We start from the raw sequence: 12,380 nt of genomic DNA on the forward strand, positions 1-12,380 counted from the left end.
TTCTTTGGGCTGATAGCTTTGAAGATATGTTCTGATGGTGGTGAGAGTGGAGCAGGACTGTTTCTGTGGCGCAATTGGCTAGCGCGATTGGCTGTTAACCGAAAGGTTGGAGGTCCGAGCCCACCCGGTGGTGGTGCGGCGCTTTTTTTTCTTTGGGCTGATAGCTTTGAAGATATGTTCTTATGGTGGTGAGAGTGGAGCAGGACCATCTCCGTGGCGCAATTGGCTAGCGCGATCGGCTGTTATCCAAAAGGTCGGAAGTTCGAGCCCACCCGGTGGTGGTGCGGCGCTTTTTTTTCTTTGGGCTGATAGCTTTGAAGATATGTTCTTATGGTGGTGAGAGTGGAGCAGGACTGTCTCCGTGGCGCAATTGGCTAGCGTGATCGGCTGTTAACCGAAAAGTTGGAGGTTCAAGCCCACCCGGTGGTGGTGCGGCGCTTTTTTTTCTTTGGGCTGATAGCTTTGAAGATATGTTATGGCGGTGGTGAGAGTGGAGCAGGACTGTCTCCGTGGCGCAATTGGCTAGCGTGATCGGCTGTTAACCGAAAAGTTGGAGGTTCGAGCCCACCCGGTGGTGGTGCGGCGCTTTTTTTTCTTTGGGCTGATAGCTTTGAAGATATGTTCTGATGGTGGTGAGAGTGGAGCAGGACTGTCTCCGTGGCGCAATTAGCTAGAGCGATCGGCTGTTATCCAAAAGGTCGGAGGTTCGAGCCCACCCGGTGGTGGTGCGGCGCTTTTTTTTCTTTGGGCTGATAGCTTTGAAGATATGTTCTTATGGTGGTGAGAGTGGAGCAGGACTGTCTCCGTGGCGCAATTGGCTAGCGCGATCGGCTGTTAACCGAAAAGTTGGAGGTTCGAGCCTACCCGGTGGTTGTGCGGCGCTTTTTTTTCTGTGGGCTTATAGCTTTGAAGATATGTTCTGATGGTGGTGAGAGTGGAGCAGGACTGTCTCCGTGGCGCAATTGGCTAGCGTGATCGGCTGTTAACCGAAAAGTTGGAGGTTCCAGCCCACCCGGTGGTGGTGCGGCGCTTTTTTTTCTTTGAGCTGATAGCTTTGAAGATATGTGTGATGGTGGTGAGAGTGGAGCAGGACTGTCTCCATGGCGCGATTGGCTAGCGCGATCGGCTGTTAACCAAAAGGTCGGAGGTTCGAGCCCACCCGGTGGTGGTATGGCGCTTTTTTTTCTTTGGGCTGATAGCTTTGAAGATATGTTCTGATGGTGGTGAGAGCGGAGCAGGACTGTCTCCGTGGCGCAATGGGCTAGCGCGATCGGCTGTTAACCGAAAGGTTGGAGGTTCGAGCCCAACCGGTGGTGGTGTGGTGCTTTTTTTTCTTTGGGGTGATAGCTCTGAAGAAATGTTCTGACGGTGGTGAGAGTGGAGCACGACTGTCTCCGTGGGGCAATTGGCTAGCGCGATTGGCTGTTAACCGAAAGGTTGGAGGTTCGAGCCCACCCGGTGGTGGTGCGGCGCTTTTTTTCTTTGGGCTGATAGCTTTGAAGATATGTTCTTATGGTGGTGAGAGTGGAGCAGGACTGTCTCCGTGGCGCAATTGGCTAGCGCGATCGGCTGTTAACCGAAACGTTGGAGGTTCGAGCCTACCCGGTAGTTGTGCGGCGCTTTTTTTTCTGTGGGCTGATAGCTTTGAAGATATGTTCTGATGGTGGTGAGAGTGGAGCAGAACTGTCTCCGTGGCGCAATTGGCTAGCGCGATCGGCTGTTAACCGAAAGGTTGGAGGTTCGAGCCCAACCGGTGGTGGTGCGGCGCTTTTTTTTTCTTTGCGCTGATAGCTTTGAAGATATGTTCTGATGATGGTGAGAGTGGAGCAAGGCTGCCTCCGTGGCGCAGTGGGCTAGCGCGATCGGCTGTTAACCGAAAGGTTGGAGTTTCGAGCCCTCCCGGGAGTGGTGTGTTGCTTTTTTCTTTGCGGCAATAGCTTTCAAGATATGTTCTGATGGTGGTGAGAGTGGAGCAGGACTGTCTTCGTGGCGCAATTGGCTAGCGCGATCGGCTGTTAACCGAAAGGTTGGAGGTTCGAGCCCACCCGGTGGTGGTGCTGCGCTTTTTATTCTTTGGGCTGTTAGCTTTGAAGATATGTTCTGATGGTGGTGAGAGTGGAGCAGGAGTGTCTCCGTGGCGCGATTGGCTAGCGCGATCGACTGTTAACCAAAAGGTGGGAGGTTCGAGCCCACCCGGTGGTGGTATGGCGCTTTTTTTTCTTTGGGCTGATAGCTTTGAAGATATGTTCTGATGGTGGTGAGAGTGGAGCAGGACTGTCTCCGTGGCGCAATTGGCTAGCGCGATCGGCTGTTAACCGAAAGGTTGGAGGTTCGAGCCCAACCGGTGGTGGTGCGGCGCTTTTTTTTCTTTGGGGTTATAGCTCTGAAAAAATGTTCTGACGGTGGTGAGAGCGGAGCACGACTGTCTCCGTGGGGCAATTGGCTAGCGTGATCGGCTGTTAACCGAAAGGTTGGAGGTTCGAGCCCACCCGGTGGTGGTGCGGTTCTTTTTTTTCTTTGGGCTGATAGCTTCGAAGATATGTTCTTATGGTGGTGAGAGTGGAGCAGGACTGTCTCCGTGGCGCAATTGGCTAGCGCGATCGGCTGTTAACCGAAAAGTTGGAGGTTCCAGCCTACCCGGTGGTTGTGCGGCGCTTTTTTTTCTGTGGGCTGATAGCTTTCAAGATATGTTCTTATGGTGGTGAGAGTGGAGCAGGACTGTCTCCGTGGCGCAATTGGATAGCGCGATCGGCTGTTAACCGAAAAGTTGGAGGTTCGAGCCTACCCGGTAGTGGTGCGGCGATTTTTTTTTCTTTGGACTGATAGCTTTGGAGATATGTTCTGATGGTGGTGAGACGAGCAGGACCGTCTCCGTGGCGCAATTGGCTAGCGCGATCGGCTGTTAACCAAAAGGTCGGAGGTTCGAGCCCACCCAGTGGTGGTGCGGCGCTTTTTTTCTTTTGGCTGATAGCTTTGAAGATATGTTCTTATGGTGGTGAGAGTGGAGCAGGACTGTCTCCGTGGCGCAATTGGCTAGCGCGATCGGCTGTTAACCGAAAAGTTGGAGGTTCGAGCCTACCCGGTGGTTGTGCGGCGCTTTTTTCTCTGTGGGCTGATAGCTTTGAATATATGTTCTGATGGTGGTGAGAGTGGAGCAGGACTGTCTCCATGGCGCAATTGGCTAGCGTGATCGGCTGTTAACCGAAAAGTTGGAGGTTCGAACCCACCCGGTGGTGGTGCGGCGCTTTTTTTTTCTTTGGGCTGATAGCTTTGAGATATGTTCTGATGGTGGTGAGAGTGGAGCAGGACTGTCTCCATGACGCAATTGGCTAGCACGATCGGCTGTTAATCAAAAGGTCGGAGGTTCGAGCCCACCTGGTGGTGGTATGGCGCTTTTTCTCTTTGGGCTGATACCTTTGAAGATATGTTCTGATGGTGGTGAGAGTGGAGCAGGACTGTCTCCGTGGCGCAATAGGCTAGCGCGATCGGCTGTTAACCGAAAGGTTGGAGTTTCGATCCCTCCCGGGAGTGGTGTGTTGCTTTTTTCTTTGCGCTGATAGCTTTGAAGATATGTTCTGATGGTGGTGAGAGTGGAGCAGGACTGTCTCCATGGCGCAATTGGCTAGCGTGATCGGCTGTTAACCGAAAAGTTGGAGGTTCGAGCCCACCCGGTGGTGGTGCGGCGCTTTTTTTTCTTTGGGCTGATAGCTTTGAAGATATGTTCTGATGGTGGTGAGAGTGGAGCAGGACTGTTTCTGTGGCGCAATTGGCTAGCGCGATTGGCTGTTAACCGAAAGGTTGGAGGTCCGAGCCCACCCGGTGGTGGTGCGGCGCTTTTTTTTCTTTGGGCTGATAGCTTTGAAGATATGTTCTTATGGTGGTGAGAGTGGAGCAGGACCATCTCCGTGGCGCAATTGGCTAGCGCGATCGGCTGTTATCCAAAAGGTCGGAAGTTCGAGCCCACCCGGTGGTGGTGCGGCGCTTTTTTTTCTTTGGGCTGATAGCTTTGAAGATATGTTCTTATGGTGGTGAGAGTGGAGCAGGACTGTCTCCGTGGCGCAATTGGCTAGCGTGATCGGCTGTTAACCGAAAAGTTGGAGGTTCAAGCCCACCCGGTGGTGGTGCGGCGCTTTTTTTTCTTTGGGCTGATAGCTTTGAAGATATGTTATGGCGGTGGTGAGAGTGGAGCAGGACTGTCTCCGTGGCGCAATTGGCTAGCGTGATCGGCTGTTAACCGAAAAGTTGGAGGTTCGAGCCCACCCGGTGGTGGTGCGGCGCTTTTTTTTCTTTGGGCTGATAGCTTTGAAGATATGTTCTGATGGTGGTGAGAGTGGAGCAGGACTGTCTCCGTGGCGCAATTAGCTAGAGCGATCGGCTGTTATCCAAAAGGTCGGAGGTTCGAGCCCACCCGGTGGTGGTGCGGCGCTTTTTTTTCTTTGGGCTGATAGCTTTGAAGATATGTTCTTATGGTGGTGAGAGTGGAGCAGGACTGTCTCCGTGGCGCAATTGGCTAGCGCGATCGGCTGTTAACCGAAAAGTTGGAGGTTCGAGCCTACCCGGTGGTTGTGCGGCGCTTTTTTTTCTGTGGGCTTATAGCTTTGAAGATATGTTCTGATGGTGGTGAGAGTGGAGCAGGACTGTCTCCGTGGCGCAATTGGCTAGCGTGATCGGCTGTTAACCGAAAAGTTGGAGGTTCCAGCCCACCCGGTGGTGGTGCGGCGCTTTTTTTTCTTTGAGCTGATAGCTTTGAAGATATGTGTGATGGTGGTGAGAGTGGAGCAGGACTGTCTCCATGGCGCGATTGGCTAGCGCGATCGGCTGTTAACCAAAAGGTCGGAGGTTCGAGCCCACCCGGTGGTGGTATGGCGCTTTTTTTTCTTTGGGCTGATAGCTTTGAAGATATGTTCTGATGGTGGTGAGAGCGGAGCAGGACTGTCTCCGTCGCGCAATGGGCTAGCGCGATCGGCTGTTAACCGAAAGGTTGGAGGTTCGAGCCCAACCGGTGGTGGTGTGGTGCTTTTTTTTCTTTGGGGTGATAGCTCTGAAGAAATGTTCTGACGGTGGTGAGAGTGGAGCACGACTGTCTCCGTGGGGCAATTGGCTAGCGCGATTGGCTGTTAACCGAAAGGTTGGAGGTTCGAGCCCACCCGGTGGTGGTGCGGCGCTTTTTTTCTTTGGGCTGATAGCTTTGAAGATATGTTCTTATGGTGGTGAGAGTGGAGCAGGACTGTCTCCGTGGCGCAATTGGCTAGCGCGATCGGCTGTTAACCGAAACGTTGGAGGTTCGAGCCTACCCGGTAGTTGTGCGGCGCTTTTTTTTCTGTGGGCTGATAGCTTTGAAGATATGTTCTGATGGTGGTGAGAGTGGAGCAGAACTGTCTCCGTGGCGCAATTGGCTAGCGCGATCGGCTGTTAACCGAAAGGTTGGAGGTTCGAGCCCAACCGGTGGTGGTGCGGCGCTTTTTTTTTTCTTTGCGCTGATAGCTTTGAAGATATGTTCTGATGATGGTGAGAGTGGAGCAAGGCTGCCTCCGTGGCGCAGTGGGCTAGCGCGATCGGCTGTTAACCGAAAGGTTGGAGTTTCGAGCCCTCCCGGGAGTGGTGTGTTGCTTTTTTCTTTGCGGCAATAGCTTTCAAGATATGTTCTGATGGTGGTGAGAGTGGAGCAGGACTGTCTTCGTGGCGCAATTGGCTAGCGCGATCGGCTGTTAACCGAAAGGTTGGAGGTTCGAGCCCACCCGGTGGTGGTGCTGCGCTTTTTATTCTTTGGGCTGTTAGCTTTGAAGATATGTTCTGATGGTGGTGAGAGTGGAGCAGGAGTGTCTCCGTGGCGCGATTGGCTAGCGCGATCGACTGTTAACCAAAAGGTGGGAGGTTCGAGCCCACCCGGTGGTGGTATGGCGCTTTTTTTTCTTTGGGCTGATAGCTTTGAAGATATGTTCTGATGGTGGTGAGAATGGAGCAGGACTGTCTCCGTGGCGCAATTGGCTAGCGCGATCGGCTGTTAACCGAAAGGTTGGAGGTTCGAGCCCAACCGGTGGTGGTGCGGCGCTTTTTTTTCTTTGGGGTTATAGCTCTGAAAAAATGTTCTGACGGTGGTGAGAGCGGAGCACGACTGTCTCCGTGGGGCAATTGGCTAGCGTGATCGGCTGTTAACCGAAAGGTTGGAGGTTCGAGCCCACCCGGTGGTGGTGCGGTTCTTTTTTTTCTTTGGGCTGATAGCTTCGAAGATATGTTCTTATGGTGGTGAGAGTGGAGCAGGACTGTCTCCGTGGCGCAATTGGCTAGCGCGATCGGCTGTTAACCGAAAAGTTGGAGGTTCCAGCCTACCCGGTGGTTGTGCGGCGCTTTTTTTTCTGTGGGCTGATAGCTTTCAAGATATGTTCTTATGGTGGTGAGAGTGGAGCAGGACTGTCTCCGTGGCGCAATTGGCTAGCGTGATCGGCTGATAACCGAAAAGGTGGAGGTTCGAGCCCACCCGGTGGTGGTGCGGCGCTCTTTTTTCTTTGGGCTGTTTGCTTTGAAGATATATTCTGATGGTGGTGAGAGTGGAGCAGGACTGTCTCCTTGGCGCAATTAGCTAGAGCGAGCGGCTGTTATCCAAAAGGTCGGAGGTTCGAGCCCACCCGGTGGTGGTGCAGCGCTTTTTTTTCTTTGGGCTGATAGCTTTCAAGATATGTTCTTATGGTGGTGAGAGTGGAGCAGGACTGTCTCCGCTGCGAAATTGGCTAGCGCGATCGGCTGTTAACCGAAAAGTTGGAGGTTCGAGCCTACCCGGTGGTTGTGTGGCGCTTTTTTTTCTGTGGGCTGATAGCTTTGAAGATATGTTCTGATGGTGGTGAGAGTGGAGCAGGACTGTCTTCATGGCGCGATTGGCAAGCGCGATCGGCTGTTAACCAAAAGGTCGGAGGTTCGAGCCCACCAGGTGGTGGTATGGCGCTTTTTTGTCTTTGGGCTAATAACTTTGAAGATATGTTCTGATGGTGGAGAGAGTGGAGCAGGACTGTCTCCGTGGCGCAATTGGCTAGCGCGATCGGCTGTTAACCGAAAGGTTGGAGGTTCGAGCCCAACCGGTGGTGGTGCGGCGCTTTTTTTTTCTTTGCGCTGATAGCTTTGAAGATATGTTCTGATGATGGTGAGAGTGGAGCAAGACTGCCTCCGTGGCGCAGTGGGCTAGCGCGATCGGCTGTTAACCGAAAGGTTGGAGTTTCGAGCCCTCCCGGGAGTGGTGTCTTGCTTTTTTCTTTGCGGCAATAGCTTTCAAGATATGTTCTGATGGTGGTGAGAGTGCAGCAGGACTGTCTTCGTGGCGCAATTGGCTAGCGCGATCGGCTGTTAACCGAAAGGTTGGAGGTTCGAGCCCACCCGGTGGTGGTGCTGCGCTTTTGATTCTTTGGGCTGTTAGCTTTGAATATATGTTCTGATGGTGGTGAGAGTGGAGCAGGACTGTCTCCGTGGCGCGATTGGCTAGCGCGATCGACTGTTAACCAAAAGGTCGGAGGTTCGAGCCCACCCGGTGGTGGTATGGCGCTTTTTTTTCTTTGGGCTGATAGCTTTGAAGATATGTTCTGATGGTGGTGAGAGTGGAGCAAGACTGTCTCCGTGGCGCAATTGGCTAGCGCGATCGGCTGTTAACCGAAAGGTTGGAGGTTCGAGCCCAACCGGTGGTGGTGCGGCGCTTTTTTTTTCTTTGGGGTTATAGCTCTGAAAAAATGTTCTGACGGTGGTGAGAGCGGAGCACGACTGTCTCCGTGGGGCAATTGGCTAGCGCGATCGGCTGTTAACCGAAAGGTTGGAGGTTCGAGCCCACCCGGTGGTGGTGTGGCGCTTTTTTTTCTTTGGGCTGATAGCTTCGAAGATATGTTCTTATGGTGGTGAGAGTGGAGCAGGACTGTCTCCGTGCGCAATTGGCTAGCGCGATCGGCTGTTAACCGAAAAGTTGGAGGTTCCAGCCTACCCGGTGGTTGTGCGGCGCTTTTTTTTCTGTGGGCTGATAGCTTTCAAGATATGTTCTTATGGTGGTGAGAGTGGAGCAGGACTGTCTCCGTGACGCAATTGGCTAGCGTGATCGGCTGTTAACCGAAAAGTTGGAGGTTCGAGCCCACCCGGTGGTGGTGCTGCGCTTTTTTTTCTTTGGGCTGTTAGCTTTGAAGATATGTTCTGATGGTGGTGAGAGTGGAGCAGGACCGTCTCCGTGGCGCAATTGGCTAGTGCGATCGGCTGTTAACCAAATGGTCGGAGGTTCGAGCCCACCCAGTCATGGTGCGGCGCTTTTTTTTATTTGGGCTGATAGCTTTGAAGATATGTTCTTATGGTGGTGAGAGTGGAGCAGGACTGTCTCCGTGGCGCAATTGGCTAGCGCGATCGGCTGTTAACCGAAAAGTTGGAGGTTCGAGCCTACCCGGTGGTTGTGTGGCCCTTTTTTTCCTGTGGGCTGATAGCTTTGAAGATATGTTCTTATGGTGGTGAGAGTGGAGCAGGACTGTCTCCGTGGCGCAATCGGCTTGCGCGATCGGCTGTTAACCGAAAGGTTGGAGTTTCAAGCCCACCCGGCGGTGGTGGGGCGCGTTTTTTTCTTTGGGCTGATAGCTTTGAAGATATGTTCTGATGGTGGTGAGAGTAGAGCAGGACTGTCTCCGTGGCGCAATTGGCTAGCGCGATCGGCTGTTAACCGAAAAGTTGGAGTTTCGATCCCTCCCGGGAGTGGTGTGTTGCTTTTTTCTTTGCGCTGATAGCTTTGAAGATTTGTTTTGATGGTGGTGAGAGTGGAGCAGGACTGTCTCCGTGGCGCAATTGGCTAGCGCGATCGGCTGTTAATCGAAAAGTCGGAGGTTCGAGCTCACCCGGTGGTGGTGCGGCGCTTTTTTTTCTTTGGGCTGATACCTTTGAAGATATGTTCTCATGGTGGTGAGAGTGGAGCAGGACTGTCTCCGTGGCGCAATTGGCTTGCGCGATCGGCTGTTAACCGAAAGGTTGGAGGTTCGAGCGCACCCGGTGGTGGTGCGGCGCGTTTTTTTCTTTGCGCAGATAGCTTTGAAGATATGATCTGATGGTGGTGATAGTGGAGCAGGACTGTCTCCGTGGCGCAATTGGCCAGCGCGGTCGGCTGTTAACCGAAAAGTGGGAGGTTCGAGCCCACCCGGTGGTGGTGCGGTGCTTTTTTTCTTTTGGCTGATAGCTTTGAAGATATGTTCTGATGGTGGTGAGAGATGAGCAAGACTGTCTGCGTGGCGCAATGGGCAAGCGCAATCGGCTGTTACCGAAAGGTTGGAGTTTTGAGCCCTCCCGGGAGTGGTGTGTTGCTTTTTTTCTTTGCGGTAATAGCTTTGAAGATATGTTCTCATGGTGGTGAGAGTGGAGCAGGACTGTCTCCGTGGCGCTATTGGCTAGCGCGATCGGCTGTTAACCGAAAGGTTGGAGGTTCGAGCCCAACCAGTGGTGGTGCGGCGCTTTTTTTTCTTTGGGGTGATAGCTCTGAAGAAATGTTCTGACGGTGGTGAGAGTGGAGCACGACTGTCTCCGTGGGGCAATTGGCTAGCGCGATCGGCTGTTAACCGAAGGGTTGGAGGTTCGAGCCCACCCGGTGGTGGTGCGGCGCTTTTTTTTCTTTGGGCTGATAGCTTTGAAGATATGTTCTTATGGTGGTGAGAGTGGAGCAGGACTGTCTCCGTGGCGCAATTGGCTAGCGCGATCGGCTGTTAACCGAAACGTTGGAGGTTCGAGCCTACCCGGTAGTTGTGCGGCGCTTTTTTTTTCTGTGGGCTGATAGCTTTGAAGATATGTTCTGATGGTGGTGAGAGTGGAGCAGAACTGTCTCCGTGGCGCAATTGGCTAGCGTGATCGGCTGTTAACCGAAAAGTTGGGGGTTCGAGCCCACCCGGTGGTGGTGCGGCGCTTTTTTTTCTTTGGGCTGATACCTTTGAAGATATGATATGGCGGTGGTGAGAGTGGAGCAGGACTGTCTCCGTGGCGCAATTGGCTAGCGTGATCGGCTGTTAACCGAAAAGTTGGAGGTTCGAGCCCACCCGGTGGTGGTGCGGCGCTTTTTTTTCTTTGGGCTGATAGCTTTGAAGATATGTTCTGATGGTGGTGAGAGTGGAGCAGGACTGTCTCCGTGGCGCAATTGGCTAGCGCGATCGGCTGTTAACCGAAAAGTTGGAGGTTCGAGCCTACCCGGTGGTTGTGCGGCGCTTTTTTTTCTGTGGGCTGATAGCTTTGAAGATATGTTCTGATGGTGGTGAGAGTGGAGCAGGACTGTCTCCGTGGCGCAATTGGCTAGCGTGATCGGCTGTTAACCGAAAAGTTGGAGGTTCGAGCCCACCCAGTGGTGGTGCGGCGCTTTTTTTTCTTTGGGCTGATAGCTTTGAAGATATGTGTGATGGTGGTGAGAGTGGAGCAGGACTGTCTCCATGGCGCGATTGGCTAGCGCGATTGGCTGTTAACCAAAAGGTCGGAGGTTCGAGCCCACCCCGTGGTGGTATGGCGCTTTTTTTTTCTTTGGGCTGATAGCTTTGAAGATATGTTCTGATGGTGGTGAGAATGGAGCAGGACTGTTTCCGTGGCGCAAATGGCTAGCGCGATCGGCTGTTAACCGAAAGGTTGGAGGTTCGAGCCCAACCGGTGGTGGTGCGGTGCTTTTTTTTTCTTTGGGGTGATAGCTCTGAAGAAATGTTCTGACGGTGGTGAGAGTGAAGCAGGACTGTCTCCGTGGCGCAATTGGCTAGCGTGATCGGCTGTTAACCGAAAAGTTGGAGGTTCGAGCCCACCCGGTGGTGGTGCGGCGCTCTTTTTTCTTTGGGCTGATAGCTTTGAAGATATATTCTGACGGTGGTGAGAGTGGAGCAGGACTGTCTCCTTGGCGCAATTAGCTAGAGCGATCGGCTGTTATCCAAAAGGTCGGAGGTTCGAGCCCACCCGGTGGTGGTGCAGCGCTTTTTTTTCTTTGGGCTGATAGCTTTCAAGATATGTTCTTATGGTGGTGAGAGTGGAGCAGGACTGTCTCCGCTGCGCAATTGGCTAGCGCGATCGGCTGTTAACCGAAAAGTTGGAGGTTCGAGCCTACCCGGTGGTTGTGCGGCGCTTTGTTTTCTGTGGGCTGATAGCTTTGAAGATATGTTCTGATGGTGGTGAGAGTGGAGCAGGACTGTCTTCATGGCGCGATTGGCAAGCGCGATCGGCTGTTAACCAAAAGGTCGGAGGTTCGAGCCCACCAGGTGGTGGTATGGCGCTTTTTTTTCTTTGGGCTAATAACTTTGAAGATATGTTCTGATGGTGGAGAGAGTGGAGCAGGACTGTCTCCGTGGCGCAATTGGCTAGCGCGATCGGCTGTTAACCGAAAGGTTGGAGGTTCGAGCCCAACCGGTGGTGGTGCGGCGCTTTTTTTTTCTTTGCGCTGATAGCTTTGAAAATATGTTCTGATGATGGTGAGAGTGGAGCAAGACTGCCTCCGTGGCGCAGTGGGCTAGCGCGATCGGCTGTTAACCGATAGGTTGGAGTTTCGAGCCCTCCCGGGAGTGGTGTGTTGCTTTTTTCTTTGCGGCAATAGCTTTCAAGATATGTTCTGATGGTGGTGAGAGTGGAGCAGGACTGTCTTCGTGGCGCAATTGGCTAGCACGATCGGCTGTTACCCGAAAGGTTGGAGGTTCGAGCCCACCCGGTGGTGGTGCTGCGCTTTTTATTCTTTGGGCTGTTAGCTTTGAAGATATGTTCTGATGGTGGTGAGAGTGGAGCAGGACCGTCTCCGTGGCGCGATTGGCTAGCGCGATCGACTGTTAACCAAAAGGTCGGAGGTTCGAGCCCACCCGGTGGTGGTATGGCGCTTTTTTTTCTTTGGGCTGATAGCTTTGAAGATATGTTCTGATGGTGGTGAGAGTGGAGCAGGACTGTCTCCGTGGCGCAATTGGCTAGCGCGATCGGCTGTTAACCGAAAGGTTGGAGGTTCGAGCCCAACCGGTGGTGGTGCGGCGCTTTTTTTTCTTTGGGGTTATAGCTCTGAAAAAATGTTCTGACGGTGGTGAGAGCGGAGCACGACTGTCTCCGTGGGGCAATTGGCTAGCGCGATCGGCTGTTAACCGAAAGGTTGGAGGTTCGAGCCCACCCGGTGGTGGTGCGGCGCTTTTTTTTCTTTGGGCTGAGCTTCGAAGATATGTTCTTATGGTGGTGAGAGTGGAGCAGGACTGTCTCCGTGGCGCAATCGGCTAGCGCGATCGGCTGTTAACCGAAAAGTTGGAGGTTCCAGCCTACCCGGTGGTTGTGCGGCGCTTTTTTTTCTGTGGGCTGATAGCTTTCAAGATATGTTCTTATGGTGGTGAGAGTGGAGCAGGAATGTCTCCGTGGCGCAATTGGCTAGCGTGATCGGCTGTTAACCGAAAAGTTGGAGG

At 53.2% G+C, this 12,380-nt stretch overlaps 1 non-coding gene across 1 annotated transcript; it reads left to right on the top strand.

The window, feature by feature from the left end:
- The first annotated feature begins 11,442 nt into the window (after positions 1 to 11,442).
- TRNAN-GUU (transfer RNA asparagine (anticodon GUU)) lies at positions 11,443 to 11,516 on the top strand. Its single transcript has one exon. It is a non-coding gene; the product is annotated as a tRNA-Asn (tRNA).
- The last annotated feature ends 864 nt before the right edge of the window (positions 11,517 to 12,380 follow it).

Source organism: Rhipicephalus microplus, unplaced genomic scaffold (genome assembly GCF_043290135.1).
Source record: "Rhipicephalus microplus isolate Deutch F79 unplaced genomic scaffold, USDA_Rmic scaffold_210, whole genome shotgun sequence".
In the NCBI taxonomy this organism is placed as follows: domain Eukaryota; kingdom Metazoa; phylum Arthropoda; class Arachnida; order Ixodida; family Ixodidae; genus Rhipicephalus; species Rhipicephalus microplus.